The following is a 19,007-nucleotide window of genomic DNA, read 5'->3' on the forward strand; positions in this document are numbered from 1 at the left end:
GGAGAGGAGAAAAGGGAGAATAAAAGATGAGAGGTGATAATCTCTGAAGTCGAGATCACTCCTGTGTTACAGCACATGCCAGAAATAAAAGATAACCGCGCTGGCGGCTGCGCTGAGAGATGACCTGTTCGAACGGGAGGGCCGCCTGCCCACTGCTTCATAGGCGGGAGAGTCAAAGGGTGGCCTACGGGGACGTGGGGAGCTAATCGTCCCAGGCAGAGAAAAATGGAGCAGAGGAGGTTCCAGGAAGAGAGATGGGCAACAGAGAAAGGCTGTCTTGTCTCCTCTCTCCCAGAATATATATCTCCTCTGACTCCAATAATCTTATACCCAGAGCAACATTCTAAACCATCCAATAGATGCATTCTTAACTGTGGGCAAGATGGCAGGATGGAGAGAGGAGCATATGGCCCAGACAGGAGACAGAGGAAGAGAGGAATGTGTAGTTTTGATTTACTTCAAAAATTAAAACATAAATTGCTCTTGTAATATAAATTGCAGCAACACTGACTCTAGTCCATCCTCCCCATTTCACAAGGCAGGAAAGGGAGTCCCAGAGAAAGAGTGACTTACCCAACATCATACAACTGGTTTCCAGCCCAGGCAGGAGAAGAAACAAAATTATAGATATTTGTGTTCTGGAACGATTATTCTTGTTTCACCATGGGACTCCCAACATGCCAAAGACCGTCACTCCTGGACTCGACCTGTGATTGTGTCTTCAGCATAATCCAGGGCCAGAGTCCTTCTCAAAAGGCAGGCAGCCTTGGCCAGGTGGCTTAGTTGGTTGGAGTATTGTCCTATACAACAAAAGGTCATGGGTTCGATCCCCAGTCAGGGCACATACCTAGGTTGCAGGTTCAGTCCCCAGTCAGGTGTGTATGAGAGGCAACTGATCAATGTTTCTCTCTTTCTCTCTCTCTCTCTAACATATCCTCAGGTGAAGATTTTTTTTTTTAAGGAAGATAGAAATCTTTACTGGGAGATGCCATAATGTCATAGGAAAAAATATGGGCTTCTCACACCAAAACTTGATCGTGGCTTCTCAGCTTAGTAGCTGAATGACTTAGAAAACAACTTTACCTCCCTGAGCCCTTATGTCCTCATCTGTAAAATGGGGTCTCATGTGGCACGACCACCTCACCCAGCTGTTGTGAAAACAAATGACATTATGTAACTAAAATGCTGGGTATTTAGAAGATATTCCGTTGTTGTTCAGGCCTCCAGCATTGTGTTTGGATGCTGAAAATGACAGAATGTCAAATAGACCGCCTGAGGTCACCTAGTGCTCGCGTCACAGGTGAGAAAAGTGAGGGCCAGCGTCGGGAGCCCCAGTGTAACACTCTGTCCCCATCACCACGCTGCATGGGATGGCAGTGGTGGCCCGGAGCCTGCTGCCCGGCCCTGAGCCTGCCTATCTGGACACTCTCCTCACCCAACCACTTCAAGTTTATAGGAAAATCACAAAACCTGTGTGATTCCCTTCTAAAAGTTTCAGTATGGTGGTGCTTTTTACATTCTCACAAGGGAGACCATTCTGGAGTCTTAACCACCTTAGAGATCCTGTTCCAGGTGTCCAAAAGAAAGGGCAGGAGCAACTGAGCAAAAACTTTAGGTCAAATATAAGAGAAGTTTCCCTGATGAGCCATGGGTAGGAAATAATAGAGACCTGTATCTGTTTTTTGTTTTGTTTTTTTACTGCTATAACAACATACCACAAATGTAGTAGCTTAACACAAATGTACTTTATGCTTCTGGAGGTCACAAGTCCAAAATGGTTCTCACAGGACTAAGATCAAGGTGGTGGCAGAACTCCCTGGAGCTTCCAGAGGGAAATCTCTTTCCTTGTCTTCCCAGGCTGCCTGCATTTCTAGAGGCTGCCTGCATTTCTAGAGGCTGCCTGCATTCCTTGACTCATGGCCTCTTCCACTTTTAAAGCCATCCATGGGCTGTGAAGTCTTCTCACATCATACCACTGACTCCAAGTACTCTGTCTCCCTCTTTCTCTTCTAAGGATCCCAGTGATTACATTGGACCCACCCAGGTAATCAGCACAATCTCCCTACTCCAAGGTCAGCCCCATCTGCAACCTGACTCTCCCCTTGCCTTGTAACACAACCTACTCACAGTGTCCAGATAATAGGATATGGATATCTTGAGGGATTACTGTGCCTTCCATAATGCACAAATCTCTTCTCACCCCCCTCCCTAGTGAGGTAACAAAAGACATTTCTGGCTGATCCCAACACTTGTTTCTGCCTCAGATCCAGGCTCAGAATCCTTCTCAACACAAGGCTTCCGGCAGTTACCCTGAGTTCACTAGACTTGGCCCAGAAGCACAATCTACTTGCTAACCCTGACTACCAATGGTAAACTCTAGAACAAAGAAGGGTTGTCTATGAACTACTGATATTTGCAGGCCATCTCAGAGTTTTGGTACTGTTCCAGCAAGAGACAAAAATTCATGAACTGCTGTTCTTCCATCCCATTCCTGACCTCTAAGCAACTACACTGGCTACACGGATCCCTCCCTGCTCTCTGTCTTAGACCTCAGCTGATGGACCCTTCCTCCTCCCCTGCTTGGGCACCTAGAGTTGAGTCAAGATGCTTTAAGCCTCTGGGAGCCTTCATTTCATCTGGTCAAAACCAGAATGTTAGGCTGTATTAATTCTAGGGTCTCTTAAAATTCTCATAGCAAACAGTTTGGGCTCTCACAGCATGGAGGCGTTTGCGTTCCAAAAGGAAGAATGTGAACAGTGGGGGACTCACATCTGTGGGTCCGCAAAGTGACTGAGGACACTGGGATGTTCGAGCAGGACGAGAGGAGCTGGTGGGCGGGGCTCATGATGGCCCTCCCGGCCTGAGGCCTACTTGTGTACACACCACACAAGTAACAGTGACTTAACTTTCACTGGCTCACTCAGGGTGTCAGCCACCCCTTAATTACCTTCAATATTTCTAAAATTCCTAAGAGGGTACCTCATAGATGCTCAAAACACACACAGTCAGTTTCCTGGTCACCCACTATTTTGCCCCTTAGCCTACTCCAGGCCCTCTACCAGGATGCCGGACACTGTCCCCTCTGCTGGGTGCTGCTGTCCCTGCCACCACAAAAGTGCTGGAGGCCCCCGAGGCCAGAGAGCTGCAGGGTTCCACGATGTGGTAGAGAAGAGAGCCTCTCCTCCCACGGTATGTTTTTCTCTGAAGACAAGTCCCACAGCTGGTTCCCCAGGGACAACCACGTGTTAGTTTAAACCATTTTTTCCATGTTTATGTATATAGCCTTTTTGTTGTCCACAGATCTCCTAAAGGAGTCCACGGAGGGGCTGAGTTGTGAGCCAGACCCAGTTGTGAGGTGGACACCAGGCCAGGCTCAGAATCACTCCCGTCCCACCACAAACAAAGCCCAGTCACCAGGTCAGCTGTTTGTGCCTGGTTCCTTCTTCCTCCAAGATGAGCTCCTTCCCAGGAGGCTCCACAGTCTCTCATGCAAATAGGCCCCGAGCAGACCCACCCGGCAGTTCACCAGGCCTGCTCAGACATGCCTGCCCAGGCCTGCAACTCCCTGCACACTTCATGTGTGCCAGCCTGCCATGCGGGAGAGGCAGTGCAGTGATGCTTCCCAGCCTCAAGAAGACCCGTGAGTGAACGCTACAAAGACACAGAATGTTTTTCCTTCTATGTTGAGCCAAAAACCTGGTGGATCTGTCTGTAGGTATAATGAAATTTTTCAGGTGGTCAGGAGTGTCCTGTAACACGAACTGTGGTGATAAGTCAATGGTGCCCTATCAGCGATGTCATTTAAAAGATGCCCCAAGTGTCAAACATCTCGCCCTGGAAATCTGCACATGTGTCATGTTTCACTGCACAATGTTTGCGGGGAAATCACCTCCTGAGTTGCCCTAGAGGAACAGTCCCAGGCTTAGTGACCGGCTTCACTGCCCAGGGAGAATAACTACCCTGAGTTCCTCTTCAGTATCTGGTTTTCCGGAATGAGACCCACCTGGTTGCAGATGGAAGAGTATTGTACAGTAGCCAGGACCTTCCACAGCTTGCAGGGGTATTGCCATGTGATCAGGTCCAAGGAAGACCCACTGGCTAACATCCCACTTTTGGGGATCAAGTTTATCCAGGAGAAGAGGTAATTCAGGGAGTATATTAGCTACCCTCACATGTACTTGGGGCTGCATAAAGCAGAAACACATTCATACTTTCAGCTCAGGGTAGTAAAAAATGACCACTGGGTTGTAGACAAAAGCCTTGATATGGAGCTCTAGCCCCCTCACGTGCGAACTATGGGATTTCAGACAAGTCATACATACTCCTTAAGCCTCCATCTCCTCAGCTGTAAAATGGACTTAAGAACAGGCCCGTCATAGGGCTATTGCGATGAATTAAGGTAATTGTGTGATAGTGCATTGTGGATTGTATTAGTGTTCCCCAGCTGAGCTGCTCCGTGTGTTTCATTCAGCTGTCTGCACCCAGTGCCTGGATCCCTACCTGGTATGCCACGCCAGTGTTCAATAAACACCCATTGAATGAACTTGATGTTTCTCCAGAAGGCAATCCATAGTTAAAGGTTCTAAGGAAGATAAATCTGTCCTTAACTTAGGCAAGATCTATGTAACAGTCAGAGCAGTCTGCAGGCTGATTCCGAGGCAGAGAGCACTGCACCATGGAGGTGTTCAATCCCAGGAGACTCGCAGCTGTCAGAGGCTCTAGAATGAACTCTTCCCACAGAATGTGCGAAGTAGAGAATGGCAAAGCCACACCAAGGTGTAGATAACTTCACTGAAAAGCAACCTCTCTCGGCAGCTCAGAAAGCTGGCTGACACACCAGCATCTCAGCAGGCACGAACACTAATCGCTGTATGCCGCACACCTCTGGGGCACTTACAAATGAGTGCAAATGTGCAAGCTGCTCTGGCCCAGGGTTTATTCAAAACCATGTTCTCTCCCTAGGCCTCCAAATCCAATATGCTGCAATGTGGTGACCCTTCACTTAGGTATTTGCACCAGACAAGCACTGGATTCACTCATTCGTTCAACAAGCATTGAATGAGCACCTAATCAATGGGTGGAGAGGTGGGGGTGATGGCTAGGTTGGGGATGACAGCAGAAGTAGAATACAGTGTGCGTCCGGACAGATTTGTTCAGTCTTGGGACCATTTATATCTGTCCAGGAGACAGATGTTCGTTAATAACCAAACAAATAAATGTAAAATTGCAAACTGATTATTGCTAGGAAAAGAAAGTAAAGGGGATGTTGAGGGACCTTAAGGTGGCCGCAGTCAGAAAAGGCTCCTCTGAGGAAGTGATGGAGACCTGGAGGCTGAGTCTATGGTGGCAGGAACAGCACTTGCAAAGGCCGGAGGCAGGAATGTGGCTAAGTCAGTCCAGGAGCTGAAAGAGGCCGTGCGTGGCTGGGAACGGTAAGCAAGTGGGCCAGAGGTGGCTGTTACAGATTTTGTCTCCTCCCCTAAATGCAAAACATAACCATCGAAGGACCTTCAGAGAGGACTGATGAGATAAGATTTGCGGCTTTAAAAAGATCTCCCCAAGAAGGAAGAGGAAGTACTCAAGAGAGGAAGCAGTTAAAAAGCTATTGGGTGATTGGGGGGCCAGAGGTGCCTGCAGTGGTTACTTGCATAGAAGTGGGGTGGCAGTACGGAGGTGCTAGCAAACATTGATTCTCTTTGAGCTGCGCCCCGCAGGAAAAGGTAAAAGAGTAAAGGGAAATCAACCCTGTGTGCTCCAGGAAAATTATGGGAATAAATTTAAAGCAATCCTAAAGTCTTAGAGAATCTGAAGACATATAATTAGAGTCGAAAGATAGATCTGAAGCCCAGATCACTCGCATAGCCTCAAGCTACCACTTAAGAAAAAAGAATCGAAGGAGATACACCAATATGTTAACAGCAGTTATCTTGGATTAAGGTGCTTTTTCCTTCCATTTTTGTGTGTTTTTGTTTTCTACCTTTCCTACAGTCATTTGTATGTTTCTTCTATAGTTAGAAAAAAATACATGTATTAATTTAAAAAATAATAATGCCATCTTCTCACTTCCTGGGTGTGTCTCCAGGAGAGATTTAATGTCCCCATTGTGATGGTTTCACTTCCTGTGGAATAAAGAAGGAGGTGCATTCAGAAATAGCAGTACCAGTTCTCACTCTCAGAAAGTCCCTGATCTTTACACCAAAACACACACCTGTTTTCATTGCTTTCTTCAATGGCCCTGGCAACACGACAGCTCCTTTCTGTAGCCAACCCCTGGCATTGCCTCCCAGCGGTGCCCTTTCAGAGTGGCTCCCCTCGAGCCACACCACCTCCCCAGCTCCCAAGCTGCTTCTCACACTGCCCTCCAGCCCAGAGATGGACGTGTCTCAAGTTACACCAATTGGATTTTCTCTCCCAGGAATTGGGAATTGAGACAATGAGACAAAGTGGGGCAAGATGATGGTACTTGAACAAAAATGTGGTCCTGTAGCAGGTGCACAGCTGATGCAAGCCAAAGCCATGAAGACATGAAAACAAAGAATCTCCCCAAGAAAACCCCTGAGAGGAGAAGGGAGAGAGACAGAGAGGGGTGGATCCAAGACTGCAGGGCTCTGAGGAAAGTAGAGGAAGCCACTTCGGTCCCGGCTGCCCAACTTATTCCCCAGATGGCCCATCTCTTCTAAGATGTTTGTGAGATGGAGTCTTGTGTCCTTTCAACAAATCCCATTTATTTAAATTTGTCTGAGGGGTTTCTAGTCCTTGGAACCAAAGAGCTTCAACTAAGAAATTCTCTTGTTTAGCAAACAGACTAACTATCTACCCTGCTTATTACCAACCCTCTGCCCAGGCTATCTGGAAAGGCCATGGGCTTTCCATGGGGTTCCCTCCAACCAAAGGCCCACCACCTCCCCGGGCCAGGACGTGCTCCAACTCCGAGCTGCATGCGGCATCTGCACTCTCCACAAGCTGAACAAACCAAGAGCAGGCTGCAGCCCCTCTCCAGACCATCCTGCACGGCCATCAAGAAGCACTCCGTGCCCCGTGACCACATGAACTTCCCCAAGGCCGAGACCTGCCCCTTGGGGGAACGCTCCGCAGGGGGCCCAAGGACCTAGCAGCCACTGCCTCCAGCCAGAGGAGAGAGGGAGTTTGACAGCTCCAAGGTAAAGCCTCTTTTTATTAAGACAACACAGCAAACTTTTTTTAACCACAGCTGACATCACTCTAATAAATCACCATCATGTCTTGTGGGATAGAAAAAGCCAAAACACTGTCACATTTGATTTTGCTGGCTACTCGCGTCGCGAGAACAAACCATGTGTTTTTAATCAACAACACTTTGTTTTGCATTTCTCAGACCCCAGTACTCTTTAAATAGTTGCTTTTACCAGAGGGCTATTTTAAACCCAGGGCCAGCTTCTTTGCAGAGGACATTAAGAAACAGAACACCATGTTACCGGTTCGCTAGGCTGAGCTGGAGCACTTTCTCCGCCGGGATGATAATGTATTATGAGGTTCTATCTGTCTGTTACAGAGGGGGGCTTTCCTGTTCTCTCGTTGGGAATTTAATTAGATGTCTTCCCAGAAAGTTGGAGTTTTTTGGTTTCTCTAACAGGCAACCCGACTGGGTTATGGGAAAACGGCAAATTCCCAGCCAAAGGAAACAGAGAAAGTCACATCTGGGACTAGGATTCCAGAGGAGCGAAAGAGGAGGTGGCAGAGGAGGGGGTAGTTGGAGGGGAAAGGAGCAATAAAATAAGATTTCCGGAATGGCACATGTCAGTTTCTGCACGCAAACAGGCCCCGGGCTTCTTAGAGGCAGATGTGCCCAGGCAGGCGCACTGAAGTTTGCCCGGGGCTCATCCTTTGGTTTTCTGGCAGTGGCTGACACCTCAAGGCAAGAATAAGCTGTGCTCAGGAATCTTTCAGTGAATGGGCTATTTACCAGATTGCCCAATACGTCAGGCTCTCAACAGTGATTGGCAGCCGGGTTCATCCTGATGTGACAGCTGTCTTCAACAACACCTGGCTTTACAAAAACAATAACATGGGACTGGGAGAAGACCCTAATTTAAACTAGAGAACACTCTATACTGTTCGCTGAACAGTTAACTTAAGCCCAGCTGAACAGTCCAACCAAATATACAGGCGTGGTTACCATGTGGCTCTGGTGTCAACTACCATTCCTTAGCCATATGGCAAAATTCTTGTCCTTGGACTAGTAAAATCCTCCAACACAGGTCAGGTCAGGGCTTTCTTCTTCCATTGCAATCCTAACTGCTCATCCCTGCTGATCAAATCTGGCATGCCACACAGGTGGCCTCAGGCCACTGTATGTCAACTCATCCCTTCTTGGGTCTCAGCCACTAGTCCGACTGCAGAGGACTCTCAGTTGTTCAAAGTTCACTCTTTCATGAAGAGTCTTCATCAACTGTATACTCTGGTTATTCCTTTTTCTATTTACTTTTCCGTAAACTCATGAAACATGGCATAAGCGTGATACAATACTACCCAATGGAAAACCCACTCTGTCGATGTCCTCTGCAAAAGTGCCCGCCTCCCCAAACACCTGCAACCGGGTCGGGAGACGGCGGCAATTTATATACACGCCTGTCACTAGTGGAGAAAACCCTTCCAGGCTGAATGCTCTCTGCAAGACCCGCTCCCATCACTCAGAAGCCTCTTGTTCCATAGTCAGTTTCGACTCCCTCTCACAGACGCATTTCCTGGCTCCTGAACCAGTATTAGTAGCTGTTTACTTGCAGCTTCCCTGGGATTTGCTGTGTTTTCATACTCACCTATGGGGATTTCATTAGGCCATGTGAAGGTCTTGGGGCTGACTACTTACAAGTCAAGGTTAGGAATTACTTTTCCAGTTGAGTGTTACAAATAGGTATTTAAACTCTTGGCCTGGACCCTTAATGTTCTGTAGTAAATGTATTCATTCATTTGGTTGTCTTCACAGAATAAACCAGGAAACCGTGAAAGATGGTGAAACATTGGAAAACATCTTCTGGTTGCTATTTATATGGGTATTCAAGATTGGATTCAGAAGGAGGGGTGTGTGTGTGTGTGTGTGTGTGTGTGTGTGTGTGTGTGTTGGGGAGGATTGCAGATTTCAGACTGGCACCTGGCAGAGACGCCCTAGAGCAAGCCCTCAGAGTTGTCTTTCAGGTTTCTACTGCGTTCACCTCCACAGGTCTCCCATCCCTGGCCGTGGCCAGTGCCCCGAGCTGTGGATTATGGTGTGGCCCATGTGCAGGCACTGCCGTGCTTATTAGCAGTGCACACCTTCCGCTGACCCACACTTACTGACTCAGAATCTGCACTGTATTAGGATTCCCCAAGTGACTTGCATGAACATTAAATTTGAGAAGTCCTAGTATGTCTTATCCCCAGCTACACATCAAAATCATCTGGGAATTGAGGCTGAGTTTAATTCTAGACCAATAAAATCAGAACTTCTAGAGGTGGGGCCCAGGCTTTAGAATTTTAACTGTCCCTAGCAATTTCAATGTACAGCTGGGTTGAGACTACTGATGTATAAGAATAATCACTTATTGAGCAACTCCTATGTACCAGCCATTGATTAGGAGTATTACAGAGGCCTTCTTTATCCTCACCACAATCCTCAAAGGGTAAGCACTGCCCTTCCCACCTTAGCGATGTCTTTTCCCACATCCCGTAGGTCTCATCAGAGCCTGAGCTCCAGGCACCATGCATTCGGCCTGTCAAAGGTAGCAATATTCCCACATCTGAGAACCACTGGCAAGCAGGGAAAAACAGCCATGAGTTCCAGGAAGCCTGCGCTCAAGAAATGCAATGCTCCTCTCCCACAAGCAAGCAAAACAGGCTGAAGAGGGAAGAGCATAGATCTGAGAGTGCTGCCACCACACAGCGGACACCCACAGGTCAGACTGGCCATGCCCTCCTGGAAGGCCAAGGTACAGCAGCCCCGACACTCAGAGGGAGCCCCCAGCAGCTCCTGCCTAGTCGTACCCAGAAAACTCAGGCCAGCCAGGTGAAGGATTTCAGCTGGATTTAATGGGGCATTTATAAACACAACATACTTATTAGTAAATAATAATTACCAGAGAGCAGGTGCCCCAGGGGGAGCAGGGAACATGGCATCCCATTTTCTTGTGCCCTCCATGAGCAAACCCTGCTTGAAATTAAAACATCCCTGCTGTCAACACGAGTGTTGAAAGAGCCCCAGGTTTCTGTAATCTGAGCAGAGATTCTAATACCTGCCGTTAATTGAAGTCTTCATCGTTTTCAGGGTGCTTTCACATCTACTAATTCATTTAATCCTCACAACAAGCCTCTGGGGCAAGTATATTTTTCCTTATCCCATTTTATAGGTGAGCAAACTGAAGCTCGGGGGATAGGAAGTGGCAGGCCCAAGGTCACAGAGCTAGTCACTGAGTCACAGAGCTGGGCCTTGGGCTGCAAGGCCAGTGAGTGCTCTGTGTGCTACCGTACAGCTGCCTTCTAAACCATGCTAATGCCATTCGGCCAAAACTCTGACCCCACCAGAAAAACGTGTCCACCTCCCATCTGGAACTGCCTTTGCTGCTGGGCCACTAGAGCCTTGGAGCCCTAACTCTCCGTGACCTGTGTGCTAGCTGAATTCCAGTTGCCCCCAGGTGCTTCCCTCTCTGAGACTGAAGGCAGCTACGAGTACGAGTTTGCCAGCCCAAAAAGAGAGCAGGGGCAGGTAACGCTTGGCGAGTTTACACACAACCACAGACTGACAGACCCACACAGAGTATTTCAACAGCAGGACTTTTTCAGGGTGATGTTTTAAATCACCCCAAAATTCCAGGTGGAAGTTGGGAGTCAAAAAAAGCAAATATGGCTACCAAGTTATAAATGTCATCCCCAACTTGCAGAAGATTAAGGAATCTGGGAACAAATTAGCCTGGTATAGACAGTGACTTACGGAGAAGTCTCATAGAGGAGTCAGAAAAGCCAACTACTTTAAATCCTGTAAAGTTTCTTAATCAAGTTACACTATTATTTGAAATTGGCAGAACACCAATGGAATTAGTCCAAAGACATAATATATGACTTTTTTCTGTTTTTCTTTTTTTAAGGGCATTAGGGTTTTAGTTCCTTTTTTCCTTCTTCTTAAGGTTTTTTTTTTTTTTTTTTGCTGGTTTTTTTTCTTTTTTTGGCAGTATGTCACTTTCTTTTCTCAAATCCATTTCCATCCAACATGCATAAAATGAAGCCAGTTCCAGGGAGCCCTCCTCACACGCCTAGAGGAGCTTGTTCCTTGCCTAAACTAGCCAGCCCTATAGCCACAAACAACACAATTTTGTGTAAATGGTTCTCTCCTCAGCCTGGGTCTCCCTGACAGTCCAGCTATTCCCTTGTAGAGAAAGGGGGGTGAGGGGAAACCTCACCACAGAATCACCCTGCACAATTATAGGTGAACCTTCCCCTTCAAAGGGCTCCATTCCACATTCCCTCTGCCCGCCTTCCTCCCAGGGGCTTTGTTCACAAGGCCCCACAACCCCAGGCCCTGCCTGCCCTCTGTATTTCCTCCTCACTGTCCAGATCTCCCAGCCTCCCTGAGGGCCGCCCCCTTCCTTCTCAGGGAGCCCAGGAGAGGCCTTCCAGGGCCCGAGTGAGTGCGCACACTCCCACGGCTCCCCTCCCGGGACCATGAGAAATCGGGAGATCAAAGAACTCAGCAGCAGGGCCAGGTGTCCATCCTCCTCCACAGGCCACCATTAATCAAACCGCCTGACTCACAAGCAGATCAAACCCGGCCCCCCACCAGCTGTTGGTTAAAGCTGGCCTTCAAGTTGCCCTCATTAAATTTCCTCTCCCTCTTTCCTTCCCTGCTGACTCCTGTCCCGTGACCATCTATCTCTTCGCTCTTTCTCCTAATGCTCCTCTTTCCCTTCCTCTCTCCTTCCACCTGCCTATCAAATCCTGTTTTCCTCCAGTTCCTTGCTTCACCCTGTCTCTCTCATCTCACCAACCCATGCCCCTTTACCTCTCTGACACCCCTCCTTCTCTGTTCTCTGTGCAACCCATTCGAAAATCCATGGTCCCCAGGACCCGTGGCCTGGACACTCTCTCCTGGACCCTCCTGCTCAGCCTCCAAAGGGTCAAAGAAGAAGTTGTCTTGGGTGTCAAGGCCGGGCTGCAGGAGTGTCAAAGAGTGGGTTTCCCCAACCCTGAAGGCCAGGGAGCAGTTCACTAACACTGAGCTGAATCCTCACCTGGCCCTCTTTGCATGAGACACAGGCATCTCCAGCAACACACACACACACGCGCACACACACACACACATACCTTGTCTGGACTGTTCTTCACTTCCTGTTTGGAAAAGACAGCTAAGCCCTCCAAGGGGGGCTCTCAGTGCAGCCGGGCATCGCTGGGCCCGTCCACTCCTTAGTGCAGTTTGCAAGCCCCTACTAGAAGAATGCATCTTACCCAAGACAAGGAACAGGAGGTACCACCTACATGTGGGAAACCGGGCAGACAGTCTTGCTTTTCCTACCAGCTCTGCCCAGAATGAGGAAGGATGGGAACATTGGATCCTGCTTTCTCCTCGGCTGATGTGTTGAGATTATTTATTCCAGTTGCCTAAAGTTTGTTTTCCTACATTTTTTCCTACAACAAACACTGGCAAAAAATAAATAAATAAAAGAAGAAGAAGTGAATACAGGCTGCAAAGTACTGCCCTCCTTCTCCATCTCACTATATATACATCTATGTATTTTTTAGCTTGTTTTCCATTTCAGTGGTTCTTAAAGCGCCCAGGCGTGAGAAAACACAGATGGAGTGGAGCAGGCAGTGTTGTAGCTGTGCGCAGAAGACATCGCACCACGTTCGAGATTTTTAGAAGTCTTGGAAGACCTCAGGATGCAGAGAGGTTTTTTAGGTTTGTTTTTTCCCCCTTTCCTCCTTATATAGTTGGGATTATCTCCTCTGCTTCCTGTCTCAGTTCTGTTTCTCTCTGCCTAGCATCACCTGCTGCCACGGGGAACACAGGGTCCATTGGCCTTGGTGACGAGGTCACTCTGACTGCCCCAGGTTTGACCCCCACTACCTGCCCATGTTTCCCCAGCTGTGGTGAGGTGGGGGGAGGTGCGGCGGGGTAAGGGGAAGCCATCCATCATGGGGCGGCAGCAGAGGCCTGAATGAGGCGAGAAGGGTTAGGTCCCGCCCTTGGGTAGGTTGAGGGGGTGGGGCATTACAAATTGTTGAGATATCAGTGCAGGGCTTGATGGATGGTGCAGAAGGAGGGCAAGATGCTGGCACCAGGACCCAGCCTGTGCTCCAGCCCGCCACCCGCTTCCTCCCAGCCCACCCCCAGCAGTCCCTTTCTCCCAGCTTTCTTTTTCTTCCCTGCTCACAGCCCATCAGTCAAGCCGTGCCCCGAAGCTGACCTTTTGCAAAGAACAGCCAGCCTCAGAGAACGATTTCTTTCTGAGAAACCTCACCAAGGAATGTTATTAATGCTGGCAGGCCAGGCAGTCAATGGTGTGCCACCACGGCTTCCTGTCCCCTCCGTCTGCCTCCTCGGCCGTGAGTTTTGTTAGCTTTGAGCAAGGAGAGAAAGGGCCGTGTGTGACCAGATTTCTTTAGCAGTGTTCCAATTTCTCTCTGCCCCAGACCCACTTCTGCTGCAGGTAGGCCCCACGGGTCTGGCTGTTACCTGTGGAGTTGTGGGGTGCTCACCTCACTCTGAGAGTCGTCTGTCTCTGCCTCTGCTGTCTGGCCTCTTGAAGGCAGTGATGGGCATCTCAGGAAGGGCACTGTGTTCTCCTCTGGGAGAAAAGTGAAAATCAACTGAAAAGTCCAGCTGGAATGGGGAGGAGATGTGTTCTGGGCTTGGGCAGACGATGGACACAACATCAGCATTTTCTAGCTAGCGGGGGGACCTGTCCATCTCGGTGGGGCTCCCCTTTGGAGACCACACAGGCTGCCAGTCACACCACAATAAAACGGAGAGTGGGGACATGTTGGGGCAAATGGTGGTAGAAGATGTTGAATAGAATTAGGCCTCGAGTTAATGAATCACAACTGCAAGAAATCATGATAATCCAGCAGGCATTAGTGACAGATTAGCTTCAAAGCTGCCATAAAAGTGCCATAATGCTTACCTAACGGCATGATTAATTCTCCCAGAACATAATGGCCTTATGAGGGAACCAGGCACCAACAGAGGCTTGACAGAAAGCCACGCCAAGATCCGCAGGGCGCCAGGGCACCCCCACCCTGCCTGGACCATGTAGCTTCCGCTCCGCCTGGAGGCAACGGCCACCACTGGGTTGTGTGTAGCTGGCGCAGCTGTGCCGGCTTACCCCAGCGAGGGCTCTGGAGGGAAGCACGGAGCAAACCCCTGGGGGGCCTCCAGTGCAATGCACCTCACCAGGTGGTTTTCCGGGGAGACTAGGAAGTCCCACCACCCCAACCCCAAGATAGGCCCCTCCTTTAGCCAGCACTGGTGCTTGAGGAGCCGCATCTCAGTCCCCGGATCCAAGAATCCGGTGTGGAGAGGTCTGTGAAGAGTACTGAACTGTGCTCCTCACCAGCTATGGGACCCGGGGAGCCACCTCACCTCTCTGGGCTCAGGCAGTCAGCTCTGAGCCTGCATCCTTACCCACTAGACCACCTCCCTCTAATGGCACCCAAGTATCATTAATCACTAATTTGTATTCCAGTCATGATGTAGGTCTCTTTAAATGTATCGTTTCATTTACTACCACAACAATCCCATGAGCTGGTCACCACTATTATCCACCCCTTACAGACAGGAAGACGGAGGCTTGCAGAGACAAGGTAACTGGCCCACAGTCCGAGTGGCAGTGTGTGGGGCCAAGCAACACCCCCAGTTTCTGGCGTCTCTGTCAGCCCTCTTGAGCCCTAATACATAATAACTCGAGGTTAATGCTTTAACCTCAAGGGAAAAGCAGCTTGTGAGACACTAGACATCATCTTTTACCACGAGGAGAAAGGCTCAGGTCTACTTGGTTACCTGCCCCACCCCTGCCCCACCTCCCAATGCTAGCATCAGAAGAGCTGTGAGCTGGGAGACAGCTGATCCGGACTCCACATCCTCTGTTCACCTTGACTCTGTGGGCTCTCCTGTGTGATGGTGATGCCTTGGGCATGGAACCGCTCATGGTTTCTGTTTCCACTTCTGTTTTCTACAAAGGGAATCATGGTAACAACGACGACGATAATAATAATAGTAATAAGAGCTTGCCCACCTTATGACAGGAGGGTGTTGACCCCTTAAGGCCCTGATCTCTACCTTTTCACAGTTTCAGCTAGAGCCTGGGTCACTCTCCGGAGCACACCTGCAAACTCCGTTCCAGAGGCTCCCACCACCGTCTGCCCATCTTCCCATAAATATGGAGGCAATCAGCGTGAAGCCCAGGTCTAAAGGGAGTTCCTGGAGCCATGTTTATCTTCATAATGTTGAAGAAAGTCTCCCAGGAGGCCTGAGTCACTACAGTGGCAGGCACACTGTTGCCACTCTAATTAACTAGGGTTCCACGAGAAGCGCACAGCCATCCCTCCAGCAGCCTTCCTCCTAGCCCACTCACCTGGGGCTCCCACCAATTGGGGCACCCAGGCTGTGATTGCTATGCCTGCAAAAAAAGGGGGGGACTTGGTCCTCTCCTGTCAAAGCATGAATCAGCTCCAAACTTCCTAAAGGTCTGTGCCCCTTTAAAATTCAAAAATTAAATACGTACTTTTACAGGACACCATGGGAAAGGTCAGGAAGATTCACTCAACCCTTCATGGCCCTGAGTCCCAACAAGGACATCGGGCTTGAGGATGAGCGCTGCCAGCACTGGGTGGGTTTTCTGGAGGTGACTGCCTTCGTGTCGGCCCATGCACCTCTCGTAGCTGACTGGACCCAATCGCTTTAGTTATAAAGTCATAAAATCTCAGGGTTGCAAGAGACCAATGATTGTGTCGCCCCCCCTCCCCAAATCTACCCTCATCTGCTATTGACTCCTCTTGCATCAAATATATAGTTCTTATTTCAGCATGCTGAGCTCAGTGAAAGCTCAATAAATATTTATTGATGGTAGTGCCCATGATGAATTAATAGCCAAAGCTATAAAATTAAAGTTTCACACAAGCAGAGACCCTGGTGAGAAAGAAACTGCTACGTAAAGTTTGAAATTTTTCACAATGACAAGCAGACACACACACACACACACACACACATTGTGGCAGACAGAAAACCACAGTTCCTTGTCTCGCCTACCTGGAGAATCACACTGGAAACAGGAAGTGTCCTTATTTATAGAATATTCATGCCTAGGTGGAGGGCAGGTTTCACTTCTCAGAGTCCTCTTGGCCCGGCCCATTGGGGTGCACCTGGCTCGGACCCCAGAGTCTCTCTTTGTCTCTTTGCTGGAACCAAGGGCCAATGCAACTCCTGAGAAACAAAACGGCACTACTGAGCTTTATCGGGTGTCCTGGATGAGCTAAAGTAAGCGCAGTAACATATATAATTTGAAGGATGCTCAAACTTTTAGGAAAAAGATCTACAGCAGGACAAGTGGCTTAAATGGGAATTTTTTAACAAGATAGTGTGTACCTAGAAGGAAATGCTAGGAAGTGTCACCATAAAGGAGTCAAAACCTTTGAGGCCTAATGGGTAGAGACCTGACATCACCAGCCAATCAGACCCTGTATCCCTCAACCCAACCCCCACATTTTCATATGCAGGAACACACTAACTATAGGTCTACAGTCCTCCCGGGGTTCTGTCTGAGAACCAACTAGCAGAGCCTTTCCTGTCATCTGGACTAGATCCCTTCTAACTGCAGTACGGAGGCACCAAAGTTCACTATCAACCCCTTAGTCTCCCTCTCATTTGACTCTGAAAGCAAGTTTGGGAGACCCACTAAATCTGGGGGCAAAGACAAGGGCCTTCTCAAATAGAGCCACAGAGTTACATGGAGACCAGTCAGAAAGCATCCCTGCTATTCCTGAAACCAAACAAGAGAGAACTATTTACAAGCTGGTAAGGTGCATGGGCTAACAGCCAAATCTCACCCAGGTTGAAAGTAGAACAGCAGAGAATGTCTTGAAAAAATGAAATTAGAGTTTGTTCTAAACCTGAAAAGTGAAATCGTATATGTAACTAACTCCCTCTGAGCCCTGTCTATACCCTGAGATTCTCTCACGCTGGAGAAAGCTAGTTCTACTGCCGTATGTGACAAGAAATGGGGCTGGGACAGAGCAGGAGGAGTAGAAGGCAAAGGCCTCGAAAACCAAAGATGAGTCTTAGGAGGACTACTCCACCCCACCCTTTCACCACTTTAACCCCTTGGGCAATGTAGCAAAAGACCGCCCAAGAGAGCTGTGAAGGGAGGCAGGCTGGGAGGTGTGGCACAGATATGCCTGGAGCTGCACTGCCTCTTCTGGACCTCCCCTGGCCTCCATACGGTTCTCTCTTCTCCAGCTCTTGTTCCTTGGTTAGTCCCTGGGAGCCCCTATTTGGACACCATGCTAATGGTTGACCAGGCAACCTGGGAGAAGACAAAGAGAGAGGGAACCTATCGATGACCAGCATTTAGTGGGCATCATCTCATGCCAGGCACTCTGCTAGGTACAGTCCCCACACGGGAAGATCACAATAGGTTCATGGACAGAAAGAACACCCACAGTCCAGCTGGCAAGGCTCGCTGGCCTCTGCCCAGCACAGGCCTGTCTGCCCTGGCTGCTGAATGCTGTCTCATGATTCTGCTCTAGTTTTTGGTGTTTGTTCCTGCCCAGATGGGGTGTCTGAATCTTGCCATGGCCAATGTTTTCGGCAAAAAGGGACCTGGTACACTTTTATAGGAACCCAGTGGTTCCCTGGGGCCAGATTCTAATGCTGTCCAGATGCAGGAAAACAGAAGGGCCATTCAAAAACAACCGAAAAACCAACACACTTTGAAAGCAGTCTGTTAGCACTTGTCGTAAGCACAATAAACAAAACAATGAAACCATCAGAAAGTACCGTGAGACAGTCAGGCTTTAGGAACTTGGCTTTGATGACTTAGAAAAGCAAAGAAAGGGGGTAGAACCAGTTCCCTCTTGGGCTGAGGCTTGTTTGTTCTGCTTATCTGAAGTCAGAGCTACAATCCCCATCATGATGAAAGGACCTAGAAGTTTCTCCTTTGCAACAGCCCCCTTGGCAGATGGGCGCAGCCTTCCACAAGCGGTCAGTGGCTGCACATGGCCCGTAAAACACCCATTTTGTGTAACACCCCTCTCATCTGTTGAAAGACCCTTGTTCCCTCTGAGTTAGCTCAACAAACAAGTGAGCTCAACCAACAAGGTCATTTGCTGGGGTTCTTACCTGGGTGGGCTGGAGGAAATAAGACCTAGGCTGCTGGGGACGCAGTTGCAATCATTCCCTCCTCAACAGTCAGACACCCTAGCCCCAAGGGAGTCAGAGCGAGGGCCAAGGGTCTGCTGGTCCTGCATTTTGGAGCAAGAGGCTGAGAGAGAAATGTCAACCACCCCCCTGGCACACATCAGCCTTCCAATTTGAGTTGTGGAGCACAGGCTGGGGCTTTCCCTGGGTAAAATGAGGCCAACTGCTGACCAGTCACTCAAGGTTGTTTCCCACTGTCTCCACGGCTCAGGCTTTGCTAAATCCCTACAGTGGGTGCTGGCCAACTCATCTATCAAGTTACCTGCCAGTGACTTAAGTGAGCTAGTTCATGTGGGTGCAGTCTTGCGTTTTGACTCTTAGTCAAGAAAAATAGGGGATTAACCAGCGGGAGTGGGGGAAATCTGACGTGGCTGTCTATAGTGAGAGACGGGGCTCTAGACACAGCTGATGCCTGATGGCAAGAGTGAGAACCTAGAAGGCCCGAGGGGAAGGCTCCGGCCCCCTGCTCAGCTGTGTGACCCTGAGTCCATCTCTTACTTGTCCCTCTCCTTAGGTACATATACCCAGCTGGCCAGTCTGCTAAGCCCTATGGGCAGATGAATCATAAGACTCAATTCCATTCTCCTCTCCTAAC

At 49.1% G+C, this 19,007-nt stretch overlaps 1 long non-coding RNA gene across 1 annotated transcript in view; it reads right to left on the minus strand.

The window, feature by feature from the left end:
- The window catches only part of LOC139440498 (uncharacterized), a 30,583-nt gene extending 12,113 nt beyond the window's left edge, over positions 1-18,470 (minus strand). The window contains exons 1-3 of the long non-coding RNA XR_011650729.1: positions 18,335-18,470; positions 16,247-16,420; positions 13,699-13,787 (exon numbers count right to left, since the gene is read on the minus strand). This is a non-coding gene — a long non-coding RNA (uncharacterized lncRNA). The remainder of the gene's footprint in view (positions 1-13,698; positions 13,788-16,246; positions 16,421-18,334) is intronic.
- Positions 18,471-19,007: the final 537 nt, after the last annotated feature.

Source organism: Desmodus rotundus, chromosome 13, assembly GCF_022682495.2.
Source record: "Desmodus rotundus isolate HL8 chromosome 13, HLdesRot8A.1, whole genome shotgun sequence".
NCBI lineage: Eukaryota > Metazoa > Chordata > Mammalia > Chiroptera > Phyllostomidae > Desmodus > Desmodus rotundus.